At 43.2% G+C, this 16,326-nt stretch overlaps 1 protein-coding gene across 1 annotated transcript in view; it reads right to left on the bottom strand.

Moving 5' to 3' along the window:
- Nucleotides 1-10,879: 10,879 nt before the first annotated feature.
- MCUR1 (mitochondrial calcium uniporter regulator 1) overlaps nucleotides 10,880-16,326 on the bottom strand; it is a 37,165-nt gene continuing 31,718 nt past the window's right edge. The window contains exon 11 of the transcript XR_012653726.1: nucleotides 10,880-11,951. The gene's annotated coding sequence lies outside the window, so the exon portion shown is untranslated. The remainder of the gene's footprint in view (nucleotides 11,952-16,326) is intronic.

A 16,326-nucleotide genomic window follows, 5' to 3' on the forward strand; every position in this document is an offset into this window, starting at 1 on the left:
GCCAGGCTAGGCCTTTGTGAAATGTCCTGTACTTGTTAGATGTTAGGATGTCAAGAATGTTTAAGTCTCCACTGACGGGATAATTATTGTTATGGTGTTTATAGAGGTGGGAGGGCCCTAAGGGAAGGGAGGCCCAAAAGGAGAATCAGGAAGTGGGATGAGTAAGGCTCCAGGAATTGCACGCAGATGGAGTTCCGTCGTGCTTTTTTCTTTAGCTCACTTGGCTCTTCAGTAAAATAGATGTTTACATATGAGAAACTATTTTTTTCCTCTCTGCATCTCTCACACCTACAAATTCAAATGTTCCACATGCTAATCTTGGTGGCAGAAGCAGATTTTGAGTAGAGTTCAGGAACGTGAAACTGTCAGGTGAAAACACTGAGTTTTAATAATTTTTAGTTATTGTAGCTGATCCCAGTCCTACTGCCAATCTGTAGTTTCCCTTTTTCAAATCTGTTCTGGGGAAACCAGTTAGCATGAAATCCTATATATCTGCTGAGATCTGAAATCCTGAAGATCTGCTGCTCTTGTTAGATAGTAGTATTTTACTGTACAGGACTGATCATTATGTTATGATTTATGGAATATATTAAATATACCAGAAGGCTGTAGGATGTACAGACTGTTGCCTCCTTTTATTTTAAGAGTACAAAAACATGCATCTACGAAGCACATCATCTGACAAAATGTAAAGTATTTTTCTAACTTTGTTCAGTCATAGTAACCTTGGAGAATACTTGCATGACAGAGCAATTAAAATATTTCAAACGAGGTCATGATTTTGCAGGTGATTGTTTTTAAGATTAACTTGCCATTATATATGCTGTCATGATTGCAATGTATATGCTCAGAAGCTTGGAGGAAGAGTAGCTTCCTGTTCCGGTACATACATACTATTATTATGATGATCAGCAGTTATTGTTTGCCAAGCCATGCCTATGCTAACCTCTGTCATCAACAATATTGTTTAATCAGCTTAAAAATGACTGAATCTTATCTACTTGGCAACTTCTTTTAACTTACCTTATGAACTTACCTGTGTGAGGATGCTATAGAGTATGATACGAAAATCTTTACTATATAAAAGCCGCAGTATTGTCACCGATTTGTTACAGCTGCATGGTACTGCCCCCCATGGAAGTGTCTTAATAATAAAGTCAGTTTTCCTTTCTAGGAATCAAAATGCTGAGAAAGACTGAGAGGTTATCTGACCTCCTTTACCCTCCATGGCTGGACTAGCTATCCCATGAGCATTCCTGACAGGCACTTGCTTAAACTCTTCTTAAAACCTCCTGCAACTGACATGCTAACAGGTTTCTTTTGTGTTTTGACTAGTAACAATGTAAGGGAATGCTTGAGTGGTTTGAAAATACATATTTAATTTGGATAGTCTGAAAACTAAATGGAATACAAGCATTTCTGTTGCTTTAAAAAAAATTTCAACAGTCCTTTTTGAAACATAAAATTTAAGTTTTGATCCAGATTTGCATTGCCACAGAAAATGTTCAAAACTCATGAGTCAATGCCCACCCACAAATGAAGCTGGCTTAAAAGCCCATTTTCTTAAAAATAAGACATTTAGAAAGGATGGGTAGGTGGTTGGTTATTTGCCATCTGTTTCTGAGCTTTGAGGAGGCCTTCCTTTCATATTTACAAGCTTTTGCCATACAGAAGAATTAAAAACTTGCTTAAAAAATATAAAAGCTGGGATTCTTACTGCAGTCCCTTGACTTTGACAGCTAAAAAAAGTATTGAAGGATTTGCAATGAAATAGTGAAAATCAGCAACACCTAATTTGACCTCCATGTTACAGCTTCATAGAGGAACAAACAGTAATCTGTATATACAGATCCCCTCATATTTAATATACTTGGTATATTTTGAGAAAGGCTGAGGAGCAGTGTGGAGTGCTGTTGTGGGTTGATCCTGGCTGGACACCAGGTGCCCACCAAAGCCGCTCTATAACTCCCCCCTCAGCTGGACAGGGGAGAGAAAATATAACAAAGGGCTAGTGGGTCGAGATAAGGACAGGGAGAGATCACTCAACCAATTACCATCATGGGCAAAACAGTCTTGACTTGGGGAAAATTAATTTATTACCAATCCAATAACAATATAGTAATGAGAAAGAAATAAAACCAAATCTTAAAACACCTTCCCCCCACCCCTCCCTTCTTCCCGGGCACAACTTCACTCCCAAATTCTCTACCTTCTCCCCCCTCAGTGGCACAGGGTGACAGGGAGTGGGGGTTGGGGCCAGTTCGTCACACCTTGTCTCTGCTGCTCCTTCCTCCTCAGGGGCAGGACTCCTCACACTCTTCCCCTGCTCCAGCGTGGGGTCCCTTCATGAACTTCTCCAACGTGGGTCCTTCCCACCGGCTGCAGTTCTTCACAAACTGCTCCAGCGTGGGTCCCTTCCCCGGGGTGCAGTCCTTCAGGCACAGACTGCTCCAGCGTGGGTCCCCCGCGGGGTCACAAGTCCTGCCAGAAAACCTGCTCCAGCGTGGGCTCCTCTCTCTGTGGGTCCACAGGTCCTGCCAGGAGCCTGCTCCCGCGCGGGCTTCCCTCGGGGTCACAGCCTCCTTCGGGCACCCACCTGCTCCGGCGTGGGGTCCTCCATGGGCTGCAGGTGGAGATCTGCTCCACCGTGGACCTCCCTGGGCTGCAGGGGGACAGCCTGCCTCACCAGGGTCTTCCCCACAGGCTGCAGGGGAATCTCTGCTCCGGCGCCTGGAGCATCTCCTCCCTTCCTTCTTCACTGACCTGGGGGTCTGCAGGGCTTTTTCTCCTACATGTTCTCACTTCTCTCTCCAGCTGCAGTTTCTGTGCCCCAGCAACTTTTTCCCCTTCTTAAATACATCATCCCAGAGGCACTACCACTGTTGCCGATGGGCTCGGCCTTGACCAGCGGTGGGTCCTTCTTGGAGCCGGCTGGCACTGGCTCTATCTGACATAGGGGAAGCTTCTAGCAGCTTCTCACAGAAGCCACCCCTGTAACCCTCCCACTACCAAAACCTTGCAGATCCAACACAAGTGCAAATCTCCATCTCAAAAAGCTCTCCATTGTTCATTGCTAACTTCAGTTCACTTTTCTGTTTCATAAGGTAATGAATATATAATAATGCTTGTTAATAGGCAAATGCTGTCTCTACTCCCAGGCCCTAGTAGGTTAAGTCTCCTGGTAGAGAGGAATTTATTTTTAAACATAAAGATTGCAGGAAACTAACAATTCAGTGTTGTCATGGATTTGTCACACTTGGCTAGTTCTTGGTAATTAAAGGAAGGTTTTGATAAACAAGTAGTTTGCTTAATTTTAATGGTCTGGGGTTAGGAGTTCTAAGATAAACTTGCTTGTTAGAGACTCCTTATTTCTTCTAGTGAATATGTTGTCATTGTGCTAGAGACTCCTTATTTCTTCTAGTGAATATGTTATGTTGTTGACGTGCCAAGCAACTTTGACTAAACTATGTGAATGCAAACACCTCCTTTTATATAGTGTCTTGCAGTTGGCTGCCAGACTTGAGAGCACAGTTCTAGCAACTTGCAAGTTTACAGAAGTGCCATATTAAATTCATACGGCAGGTAGCATTTATCCCCAGCTCCGAACTAACCCTTGCAAATGTGCAGTCTATAGGAGGCCATATGTTGTAGAGAAGGTCATTCTCTCTGACAATAACCAATAGCATGAAGTTGTATTGGAGAATCAGCTCATTAGTGACAGCAATACAAATCACATATGAAAATCCTATCCTTAGCTTAATTAAGTTAGATTTTTCTTGTTTGCTGCACCGATCAGCCTGGATTTTTAGATGAGGGTCCATGCTAAAAAACGTTCACTTGAGACTCTGAAGAACCTGAAAATGCAATTCTAAAAGTTGTTGCCAGACTGTAGAAAGGTACAAACTAGTGCATAGAGATATGTTTTAGTTCTGATTGACATAAGGTTACTGGGCCACATAGGCCTCTTAGCCAGCAAGTGATGCCCTGTGGAAGCATACCAGAAGCCATCAAGCACTACAATTTCTCTCTGCGGAAGGCTTGCACTGGTCATGGAACAGCTGGTAGTGATCTTTACTGGGAACAAGTCTAGTATGCCCAGTAAGAGCATTCTGTGTCAGTACTAGAAGTGGGAATCACTTCACTGACCAATGCATTAGGTATCTCACCTAAGTTCTCACCTTGGTTCAGTCAGCAGTTAATGGAGAAAGAGAGGTACCTAGAGGACATCCCTCCCATTCTAGCACATTTGACAAAAACAGATGAACCGGTTCCTGCTTAATCAAGCATTCTGCGTTCTGGAAGAAGTTACATGTGATCATACAAATCAAGACTATCAGGATGCAAGTGCACTCAGAGGGAAAGAACTGAAGCTGCAAAGCTTAATCCAAATTAATGTGTTTCTTCTTATTATGGGTGCTTGACTTTGAAACCTTTATAATGTCTTACAATATTTTTACAAGCATGAGATATTTACTTTAAACTCACTGTACGGGAAATTTAAATCTATGCCATTTTAGATTATAGTATAATTTGTGGGGGTTTTGTTTGCTTTTAGTGATTTCTTTTAGTACATATTTGGCTTCTAGAGACAGCACATTGTTCAAAGCATGCTTTTCCTCTCCAAAGCCTCTACCTGCAGCATGAATTCCTTTATTTGATGCAATTCAGCACAAGGGTCTTTACCTGGCCCTTGTGGGTCCCGTATGCCCTGTTAGGTGCCACCAAGCAGCCTCCTGACATGCCTGGTCAGCATAAAGCTAAGCTGTGTGTGCAGCCCAACCTTGGCACAGAGGTGGCCCAGCAGGAAGAGCAGCAGCGGGTATGGGCTGGCTCGCTGTCCCACTTCCCTGCCTGAGCTTTGTGTCTGAGCAAGGAGAACGGGAGGTAGCGCTGGCAAAATACTGAAGAGGTGGGACCAGAAGCTGCTGAAGGTGCAGTGCAGCTGATGCGAGACGTGACTCAGTGACACGTCATCGCTGGCTCATAGGAAGAGGTGAGATAGATCTTGGGCGAGATGAAATAAATACACTTGCAAAATTAAACAGTTCATAGGAAAAATAGCCTCTTCACCTCAGTTACTGACATCTCAATTTTCACCAATAATCCAGGAATTGCTGTACATCGTATGAGATGTTAATGCTGGCCCTAATTCTGTTGACTGCCCCTCATCTCTAGGATAAGATTTGACCTTTTGCAGACTTGCTGCTTCTTTGCAGCATTTTCTCTCTACCCTCCAAACCTCGGTCTGTTTTCTGCATTGAACTTTCCTGCTCTGTATCCTTTCATCTCTTTTTATCCAGAAGTAAAAGTTCCTTATGGGCAGAGATTCTTATTTGTCTGTTATAATTTATCCACTGTATGGGAATCATGTAGTTATATAAAGCAGTAATACTATTAATAGCAGAGAAGGCAGCAACTTCTCTATCAAACTTCTAACACAAATTCTCTATCAATTTAAATGGAAGCACGATCCATATTTAAAGTGCCACAGTCTTATGTACAGAAGGAATATTGAATCACAGTGAAAAATGCAGGAAAAGGAAGTCTTATAACCATGTCTACCCATAGAGAATATAAATGCAGCCACACAAACCTTTCAAATGTTCCTTGGTCAGGTGTGCGGTTTACAGCTTGGTATTGGCTCAGGCAGGACTGATATGAACTAGAAGATAAAACCAGCAAACAGCGCTGGGGCAACAGTGCAGGAAAAGTTTAGGACACCCCCCCCCCCCCCCCCGCTGTAACAAGGAACTAATCATTCCTTGTTAATGAACTGCTAGTAACAAATGTGCATGAAAGCAGTAGTTAAATATTGGCCAGCAAGAAGTGCCAAGTGATGGTTATCTGAGCTTATGTTTTCTGGCTCTGGCAACCAAGGGTTCTCTACGTTTCTGAAGAAATGAATGGTAACGATGACATATCCAGCAAGATCTTTTCAAGCGGGGTACTGAAGATGGACATCAACACTGCCTGAAAGACAACTCTTCTTCCTTTTAATATGGGTCCTAAAAGCAAGGGAAGGCAGGAAGAGGAGGAAGGGCTGTATACAACTAGAATTAGCCCTGTATTTTACCAAAACCCTGTATAGTTTCTAAGCCTGTTCAAGAATGACCTTTTACTTTAATTTTTAACTGAGAAGAAAGGACATACTGTACAGGTGTAATATGTAGCCTCCAATGCTTAGTGCAGAACTTAAAAAGCATGGTAGGAAGGGGCCAGGTATCTCCTACCATACTGAATTTAAAGACATTGTCAAATTAACAAGGCCTGAATTGTTATTCTATTTACTTATCATTAACTGATATAACATTCTTTTCCACATCCTGAAGGTCATTACCACAGTATATTTATTTTGGCTCCTCAGTGATGTCGAACATCCAGTACTGTGCCTTTTACAAACACATACATGAAAAAATTCACTAATTCATGCTCCTTCAGTGCTGCCAAGAACACAGCAAAGTGTAACCAAGCTGCATATGGTCTGACTGTGGTAAAATGTCTGCACCCTGCCTACACTACAGGTGTAGCTCTACTGGAAGAAATATCCCAGCTAGGTTTCAAGAGTTGGATAAAATCCTCTTAGGGGAACGTGAGTGCCTGGTAGAAGAGCTGTCCTCAGCTGGCTCCAGTTTGATTCCTCTATCTCATATCCTGTGCCTTAAATGAGAGTTACGTTCATTGTTGTGGTGCACAATTCCGATCTGCTTACATGTTTTCCTCCCACAATTACGAAGGAAAACAGTTTGACCAACAGTGCTTTAGTTACAAAAATCAAGACACATGAGCCAAATTCTTGAATTTGGCATTGCACAATGGTACTCTTAAAATAAACATCAAAATATTAGGCACCGCACAGTTTTGCCTTTGTTTACTAGGGCTCAGATGCTGGACAAAGCATTGACTCTAACACTGCAAAAATCTCTGACTAGCAGCTCCAGAACAGAAGTCCTAGTCCTGGTCCTCCAAGCTCACTTGTGCTAGCAGGATTTTGAACTCCCTTGGATTCTCACTGGTAAATCGAGCTTCATATTGGTGCATAGCATAGCAGGTATCAAAGGCAGGGCCCTGTATCTGGACAGGAATGGAGATGTTCACTACTAAGGGACACGCAATGTTTGAACTATGCAGTGCATGACTGAAAAATAAACATGAGGTAATAAAGAAAAGGCAAGCCAGTAGCAATCTGACTTTCAGGGATTTTTTTGATATATAATTGAACTCCAAATGTGAACTTCAGAGATAAGATACACTGATTACTGTACAAGATTACTACAGTATCATGATTATATATGTTATGGAGTTGAAAGAACCTTTCCCATAGTTGATACTATTTAAGACAATGTATTTAGTACTAATTTAAATTCACTTTTTTAAGAGAAGATCATGCATAAGGGTGAAACAGGAAACATCTTCTAAAACGAATTCATGCATCTCTAGCACAATTACTTGGCTGTTGCGCCTGCATCTCTTCAGCAACTCCTCTATCCGATGACACAAAAGTCACTACAAAACAGATTTAATCTGGCTGTTTCGTGTTTTTTGAAGAGGCAGAGACTACGGAAAACTTTCCTAACTTGACAGACCTTCTGTGTGGAGTTCAGTGAACTCTCAGGCAGGACCGAAAAGCAAGTGTCACAGCGAGGCTTTCCTCTCAAATTCAGGCAGTTCTTCCCTACCACGTCCTGGGGCTGCTACAGTTCAAGCAGCACCCCTGCCTGGCTGGGCCGAGGGTGCACATGGTCACAGGTATAAGAAATGTTGCATTTGTTCCCTCAGAGGCCACCTTAAGAAAACAAAAATCAGAACCAATGGGCAAAGTCTGCACTGATTGTACGTGTTCCAAATAGGTCACAAACATCTAGTTTAAAAGGCTGAGGAAAAGAAACATTCAGTGATTGTCTGTTTTCCCCAGTTCTGTTCTAGGTTAATAAGCACTTTGGCAGGTGCTGCTCTTCAGGTTTTCATCTGTTAAAAAAAAAAAAAAGGAAAACTTCAGTACGTAAGTCTACTACATCAGTGAAATTGTTGCTGTAAACAGGGACTATAAACTCTATAGCACTTCATCTGCAGATCTCCATGTGCTTTCAAAAAGGGTTATTACCCCACTCTTAATGCTGGGAAAACAGTGATGAAGAAGTGCAGTGACTTGTCCAGAAGTCACCCAGCTGGCCACTGTCAAAACCGTGGATAAATCCCAGGACTAATTCTTCATCCCAGAAGCTGCCTCAAAATAAATAATACAGAGAATTGTGCAATGGAGTGTACTCTCAGGAACAGTGGCAGAACATGAGAGGAAAATAGATATAACAAACTGAAATACTGGAACGTAATTAGATTTAAGACAAGAAAATAACCATGGAAGTATGTGTGAGATTAAACATCATGTAGTAAAGAAACTTAGCTTTGGCTAGGCAAAATTTTTGTTCTTAAAACGTGCTACATTTTCTAGATTATGACTCTATGTCTTTTTTTATTTTTTTTTTAATGATCAAGGGTAGCGACAATGACTACAGCCCTGAAAAGATAATTTCCCGAAACACAGCTGCTTCTGGAAGTAGAATATACATTTGCAGACTCTGAACATAACTGATGGTTTTGACTTGTGTGTGCTAGCTAATGAGTTCTGAATCTTGTTTTGTCAAGCTATTCCATGCTCTCACCAATAGAGTGGTCGGGTGGAAGTTAAAGACGGCGGCAAGCATTATGGCGTACAGCCTTCTTGATCTACAGGTGTCTGGGGCATCTGCAATCCAGCTGGACATCCCTAGGCCCTTGTGTTTGGGCACTACAGTGTGTGCATGCTCTTCAGCTCTTTGCTCTGCCTAAGTTGCATAGCTGACCACCCAGTCCCAGTACTAATGGTTGATAGACAGATTTCCCGCAAGCTTATTTTACAGCTCTGGTATTCTGAGTACTCTGAACTTCATTCATCCCTTCAGAAAATCAGTGGAAGCAGTCAATCCTGAAGGAGGCAGCTCCTTCAGCCCTAGGCAGTAGAAGAAATGCACGGATGGAGGTGAAGTAATTGACATCTACTTTCATTTGTCTATGTAATTTTTTTCTTGCTACTCGTCACCATTCTTTTCCATAAGATTCTCTTGCAAACTCCCCTGAGTTTAGGCTACTACACACAACTGCAAATCACAAATAGTCTCTGATATTTATCCTGTTTCTTCTGGTTTTGTTTCAAACAGCCTGCAAGACTTTCTACTTGTCTCTTCAGGCCAGTGATACCTTTAAAATAACCTGATCAGGTGACTGAAATCCCTCAACATGGAATATGTTGCTTAGCTACCTCCAAGCTGAAGGTCAGGCTTAAAAACTACTTTGCCCTGGGTTGCAGCCACCTACCTTTTGGGTTCTGTGTGAACAGATGATTAAGGTTTAATAACACCCGGCCAGCCCTTCACCTTGGAAACACAGCCCAGCAGGAGGTTGTACGCCAAGAGCAGAGTCACTCAAAGCAGAGTTTACGTCACACGCGCACAGGTATGAAGATGCGAATATTGAACGGGCTGGGCTGGATTCCTCAAATCACTGCACGTGTTATCCCAGGGTATGGGGCCAACTCCCTCGCTGACCCTTCCCCGCAGCAGCATCGTCACGAAGCGCAAGTCGTTAAGTCTCCCAGGGCTACGTTCCCCTGCCCTGTGCTGCAGCGGGGAGACCAGTCCTTCTCAGAGGCAGTGGGATGGCTCCGCGGCGAGCCTGAGGGCTGCGAGGTTACCTGGGTGGAAGAGGGCTGGTTGCTGCCCACGTCTTGCCGGGGCAGCAGGCCTCTCCCTTGCAGGAGTGCCAGGGATCCCACTCCAGTGCGCACGTTCCCCGGGACGCCAGATGAATTATGGATGAGTCAGCCAGAATTTTTCCACGAGCTTCCGCTGCTGCACAGCGCTCAGCGCCAACCGAGCTGTGGTTTTTAACCGCTGTCTGGACCTAATGCTTCTAACGTTAAAAAAAAGAATTGCTCTCGGTTTCCTGGCAGAGTGCTCTGTGGCAGGGCACGGGGAATCCCAAAGCTTGCGCGGGGTCAGGCCCCCGCGTCCATAACGTTTTGGTGAATAGCCTAGCATGTGTTAGAAATCATTTGGTCCTTTCTGCCTGCTTTGCTCCTCTGTCCCTCCCACTAGCTGAGTGTATCGACAGAGTCAATTAGAAGAGACAGCAGCAATGCTGAAACTGATTTGAATTTCAACCAGGATCTGCTAGCAACTAGAGCTATGTACAGAGAGCTGAGGGCAGGCAGTTACCCAAGGACCTAATGACTGCCCGGGTATGCTAAAAGTCTTTTTTTCGTTTCAGTCCTTAGCTAGATTCAGATTAATTTCTGTTTAGCAAACGTTGATTTCTTTTGCTCGTCTTTGAGCACATGAAATGTGTGTGGTCTTAATTTGTGATGATCATGCAAAAGAAACAGTCCATTTCTGGAAATATTTGCTATGAGACAAAGCACAAAATCCTTCTACAACAGCATTTGATGAGTCCTCTCAGAAAGACTGTAGCTTTTGTAAACGCTTGCAGTGATAAAGCAGCACTGATGTCAAACTATACAGCATGGGAGACTAGGCATTAATTCAAGCCTTATTATAAATTTCTATTATCTGCATTCAAGTTGCATCTAGATCTCCCAATCAAGACAGGCTTCAGCTGTGCTAAACACTACATCCATAGAAATGACAGTTTGCGCTTTAAAGCACTTAGCATCTAAATAGACAACGTGAAATAAACTGGTGTGAAGTCAAAGAAATGAAAGAAAGATCCCTACCGGCTCTTTACCTAGACACAATCAGTAGGCTACTTGGCCGCATTCAGAGAAGACTGAACTCTATGTTTATCTTCACACAGCCTGAAAATGCATTGATTTTAATGGGAGAGAAGCACAGGAGTGTTTTTTCCCTGAATACATGTGTGACCCCTGAATCCAGCCCTGGGGAGGAATTTGAAGATGAATGACATATTGTTTTTACAGGCTAACATGGCAGAGATGGCACAGGAAGGAATACAGGACAATCACACTTCTAGGAAGGCCATAACCAGCGTCTCCTGGAATTGCCCATAGCAGCAAAAGAGTCCTTGATTTGCACAATCCTCCCTTAAGAGCTATTCAAATGCAGATGTCCCAGTCAGCCCTTTTGAGTTCTCTGAGCGCCCGTAGTTGCATTTGGCCCTATTTACATAGCATATCATCTCAATTATTCACGCACACATTTCATGACACCTTTGCCATAGTAATTAAAAGGGCTCCTGTGGCTGTCAAGCCAAAATATGATGCAAGTACAATACTGTGATGAAGTTAATTGGTCTTTACCTTGAACTACCCTATCCACCTTATTTCTAGCTTTCACCTCCTGCAGAGGGATGTGGTTATGTCTTTGTCCGTAGGATGACAGAGCCCCTTGCAGTTAAGAACCTGCACAGCCTACTGTTCATCATCGGGTTCCTTCTTAGTCTTCTTTTCAATAAAATAAAGAGACTGATCGTAAGTCTCTTACCATAAATCAGCTTTGCTTAGATATCATGTAACTCTTATTACTCCTTTGTGAAACCTAAATTGTCAACAACACTTTTCTCAGGCGTGGGCACCAGAACAAGACACGCTATTCCCTTAATGTTACTGTAATAGCACCTCTTTACTCCTACGGAAGGTATTCTACATCCAGGGATCACATCAGCCTCCTTAGTCACCGCATTGTTCTGGCAGCTCCTGTGCTGCGGGTTGCCCACGTGACCAGGTTTGTCGCTAAATCTTGGAATCCTGTGATTCATTCAAAGCTGTCTGCGCTGCTGCAGCGAGCACGGGCCCTCCTGCAAGCCAGAGAGTAGAAGTCACTTTAAGTCACCTTTCATTTTTTGCTTCTTGACCACATCAGCATAGCACCCACTGAGGCGGCCACAGGCAGTGAGGTGTGAGCAATTTGTCTGCAGACCGCTATTTAAGTATTCCTGTCCTCCTATAAAAAGAAAAAAAAAAACAAACCACGTTTAGTCACGTACAATTAGTCACTGATCAAATTTCTGTATTGGCCTGAAACACGTCCACCTTGCCATGCTGCAAAGGCCCCGTAGCCCAAGGTTTCCTGTGGGACACAAGTGATGGGATAACTTCCTTGAAGAGGAGGAGGCTCCTTTCTTTAGAGATAGGAGTATCTCTCTAAGTAAGCAAACAGAGCTAAAAGGTGGTAATTAAAGAAGAGTTGTCTATTTTCCTTTTAAAATGAACATACAGTGCTGTGTTTAGAAACCCGTGTAACAATGCAAGGTTTCTATATGCACATTTGTTTATCCAGAAGATTTTATTGTACTATTTAAAGTTTAGACAAAAACAAATCAAAGGATTACAGAAGTAGCTGTGTTGTGTGTTACAGGTCTTATAGCACTATGATGTAAGTCAACACAATCGAATGCCTTTAGTTTGACAAATTAGGTTTTAATTACCAGATTTGAAGACAAAATATTTGTTCTCATTTCTCAAATATTCTATCAGGTTTTCTATCTTAGATATATGTTGGATCTAAGTAAAATGACTACGTTCATGCAGGATATAAATACATTGTGAAAGACTAGACCGTGCAATGCTGCCCTGCTTTTAACTTTTCTTGTCTGAGATTACAGAGCCAGGATCCACACAATTAAAAAATAACAGTTAAAAGACAGTAGATTGGCTGTTTAGCCCTGGGAACAGGTTGCTGAAATTCGGATTTAGCTCTGTGCCAACAGATAAAGCATGAAGGAAAAAAGAAAAGGAAGACACACAGAAAAAATGTATCAATGTAAGGTCACTGCAAGGAGTAGAGAGTGCCAAAAGTTTTCTGAGGGAACTTTTGTTCAAAGGATAAAAAAAAAATCTCACTTCATTTACACCATTAAATCAGAACACAAAACATGGATGGCGTAGCTTACATATTTGCATTTTAATAATAGTGCTGGAAACTGAAACATGTCAGTGTCAATACAAAATAGGCATAAATTCATCTCAATTCAGTACATGCTTATCCCTGTCCGGTGGTTCTGGAACCAGAGTCAATATAATCAAGAAAAAAGTAACACATGCTCCGGGTCAATGTGTAGGTGCCCAACTGTGACAATTTGGGGACTGTGTCTGTGTAATTTTTGTTTTCTGATTTAAGGTAAGAAATTGCTGAGTTACCAAATGTCTCGGTGGATGTGGAGCTGAACTGCCAGGCCCGTGTCACACATCTTCCAGAGACGAGAAAGCAGAGAGTTACTAAAACTCAATTGCTCCTATTCAAAAAGGGAGCGCCTTTGGAAAGTCAGATAGCTGGAGGCTGAATCAGGCCTGCTGAGTTTGCATGACGTCCAGGAGCGAGGAACGGAAGAATTTTCTCAGATGTGGGGCACGGACCAGCATTGGGCACGGATTCTTCAATGCGGTGGGGTATGGCGCGATGATGCAGCCAAGCCTGTCCAACAGCTCTCGGACACCAAACGGGGCAGTCCTGCCTCCCCCAGGCTGTGCTCGTGTGATCCTGTGGTGGGATGGCTCACCTAGCTAATCCAGCAAAAATACTCCTCGCCTCCTTCGGCAGAGTTAGTTTTCTGCTGGTTTTGGTCCCTTGAAATCCTCGCTGTGAGACAAGATGAGCTCCGCTGCCATAGGAAGGGAAGCTGCTGGGGTGCACGGCTAGGGAGGGGGTGGAGTGGGATCGCCCCTTTTAGGGGCAAATAATTGTTGAATCAGGCGAGATGAGCTGCTTAATCCCACTGTGGGCCTGACAGGCTGGGGGTGCGCTCGGAGGCACAAAAAGCTAGAGCAGGGGAACAGAAAAGACAATCCTCCTTTCATAGCACGTCAGTTTAGCTGTGCGATCTAACTCACAACAAAAGAAGTTTCCTATGACTTGGAGGAGAGAAGAAGGCTTCACAGACTCTGACCCCAGCCCAAAGAAAGCTCAGAAGACTCAGGCAAGGAAAAACACGTAGACACTGATTATTTTGCGCAGATCTGCATATTCCTTGAGCTGCTGTATATTCCTTGGTCATGCCTAGGGCATGATCAGCGCTAGCACTCCTCAAACGCATGTGCCCAATTGCTTCCACAACCATACATCCACAAAGAGATGCTCTGTACTCAGTAACTCAGTGTTACTTTATGGGAAGGGAGGGACAAAACCCGTGCTTGAGCTAATGGGGAGCGTGGGGTAAAGTGAAGAGCAATTATGTTTTGGGAGATTATAGGAGCCAAGCTGTAAAAGATCTCATTTCCACAGAGGGGTAACAGAGGGGTTTTGTGCAAGAAACCAGGGAGAAAGCCAGGTCTGTGAGCTGCTGAGATTAAACACAGTGGGAGAACACATGGACCCAATACAGCAGGAGCTAAACATCACCACCTACAAGCAGGACTGTGTGATAACTGCAGGGCCTAGCTCCACCTCTTTTTCACCATAATTTTTCCTTGGTGAAATATTCAGAGCCCTTTTGGTCCAGCCTACATCTGTATTTCCTGACTGAAATGAAATATGACCCCCAAAGTCCCCCCACCAACAGTGCCTCATTTACTTTAGGGGGAAAAAAATGATTTGTAGTCACTGACCCTATTTTTCCTGTTACAAAATCATTTATCAGTATGCTAGACTTTGCCTGCTGAGCTAACCCACATTAATAAAGCAAAATGCAAATAATGTGCTTGACTCTGCTGACCCCGACTTTGAAAACTGGTTTTTCTTTCCCTGCTTCTTATCTTTGACAAAAGAGACACAGGCATAAGCTTAGAAGTCAGCAGGTACATCTGCCTGTCTGTCAAGTGACCTGAATCCCACTTTTCATTACACAGACTTTCAGTACAGTGGATACTGAGAATAGGTGATGCTGTAGGAAATGACAGATGAAGCCAATTAGGCTAATTAGATAGTTCCATATTCCTCTACCAAAATCTTTCCCTCCTTTCCCTTCACTCTCTCTCATTATGGTTAATTCTCCCATTCCATCTTGCTGGTTTGTCTGAAAACCAGCTTTGATGCTAAAGGATGCGTGTACATCCATCAGGTTTCAGACAGTGGAAAGAAAAGTCTGTGAAAACATCTTCCCTACCCATGCTGGCAAGCTTTCTCCTAGGACTTCTCCTTTTTACAGTGCAAGACTGCATAGACCCATTCCTAAAGATATTAAGGCTCACACCACTTCTCTTTCACATGCTCTTAACACTCCTCTCTCGTTCCATCTGTCCTTCAGAGTCTCCACTAACTTTCCTATAGCGTGCACTGTTATTCTCAATATTCACAACATTTCCTCATTTCCTCGGCTCATGTCTCACCAAGACTAATACCACAACTCACGTACGGCAAGTACTTCCAAGCCTCTTTTCTACTCTGCCTTGCATTCCTGACTTTCTGCTATCTACTCACATTGCACCACTGAAATTGCTCTCGTGACTTCTGCTTCCTTAAATGATGTTGTCTTTATTTATACCTCCACTGATCCCCGTCTCTTACTTTTGTCATCTCTCTGCCAACTCTATCTTTCCTCTCAACACTTTCTCTCTTTGGCTTTCACAACTCCATCCTCACTTCTCTCTCTTGACAGCTGAGGCTTCCTTTTCCATTCCCATTCACCATGGAAATCTCAGCAGGCTTTCTCTCTTCTGCCTTTCCCTGTGGATCAGTACCCAGTCACGTTGGCAGCATTCTGCGTCAGTGACATGTGCTTTTATCTTGGTCTCTTCATCCATCCAGTTCTACATTTTAGCCACTATGTCTTCCTGGGGGAGTGTCTTTGCCAGTTCGACTTTCACATGGCTGTTGCTGAACTTCTGAGGAGCCCCTTGAAGTGCTACTCCAATCCCCCTACTCTGTTTGTAAGCGTCATCCTTCCTTTTGTCCTACCCTGTTGCTTGGACTTAATCAAAGCCAGTCCTACCCCAAGGCAGCCAGACCATGTTCAAGTTTTGCAACCTTTTCTCTCAAATTCACAGCACTCTTGCATGTTCCCTCCCTTTTCATCTCCCCTATATCCATAAGGGAGATATCCGTAATTGCCCCTTTCCTCCTATTACAAACCAAAAGTCAATACAATTATTCTCGCCCATTTTCTCACCTGTTTAAATCCCTCCCCTGACTCCCTCTTTTACCACCATTCAACTTTCAATTTTCTTGCTCCTTCACAGTCACACCCTCTTCTGATTACTTTTGCTTCTTATCATGCCATGCGTTTCTTCTTCTGCTTTATCAGTGATGCAAACATTAATCCTTGTGAAATTTGTTGACACTCCTTGTTTCATACTTCTTTTCATTCTGCCTGAATAGCTGTAATACAAATCATAAAACTTGGGCAAGTTATCTTCCCCCTCTACCCTGCCCCTTTCAGGTAAAC

The sequence above is a fragment of the Buteo buteo genome, chromosome 20 (genome assembly GCF_964188355.1).
Source record: "Buteo buteo chromosome 20, bButBut1.hap1.1, whole genome shotgun sequence".
Classification (NCBI taxonomy): Eukaryota; Metazoa; Chordata; class Aves; order Accipitriformes; family Accipitridae; genus Buteo; species Buteo buteo.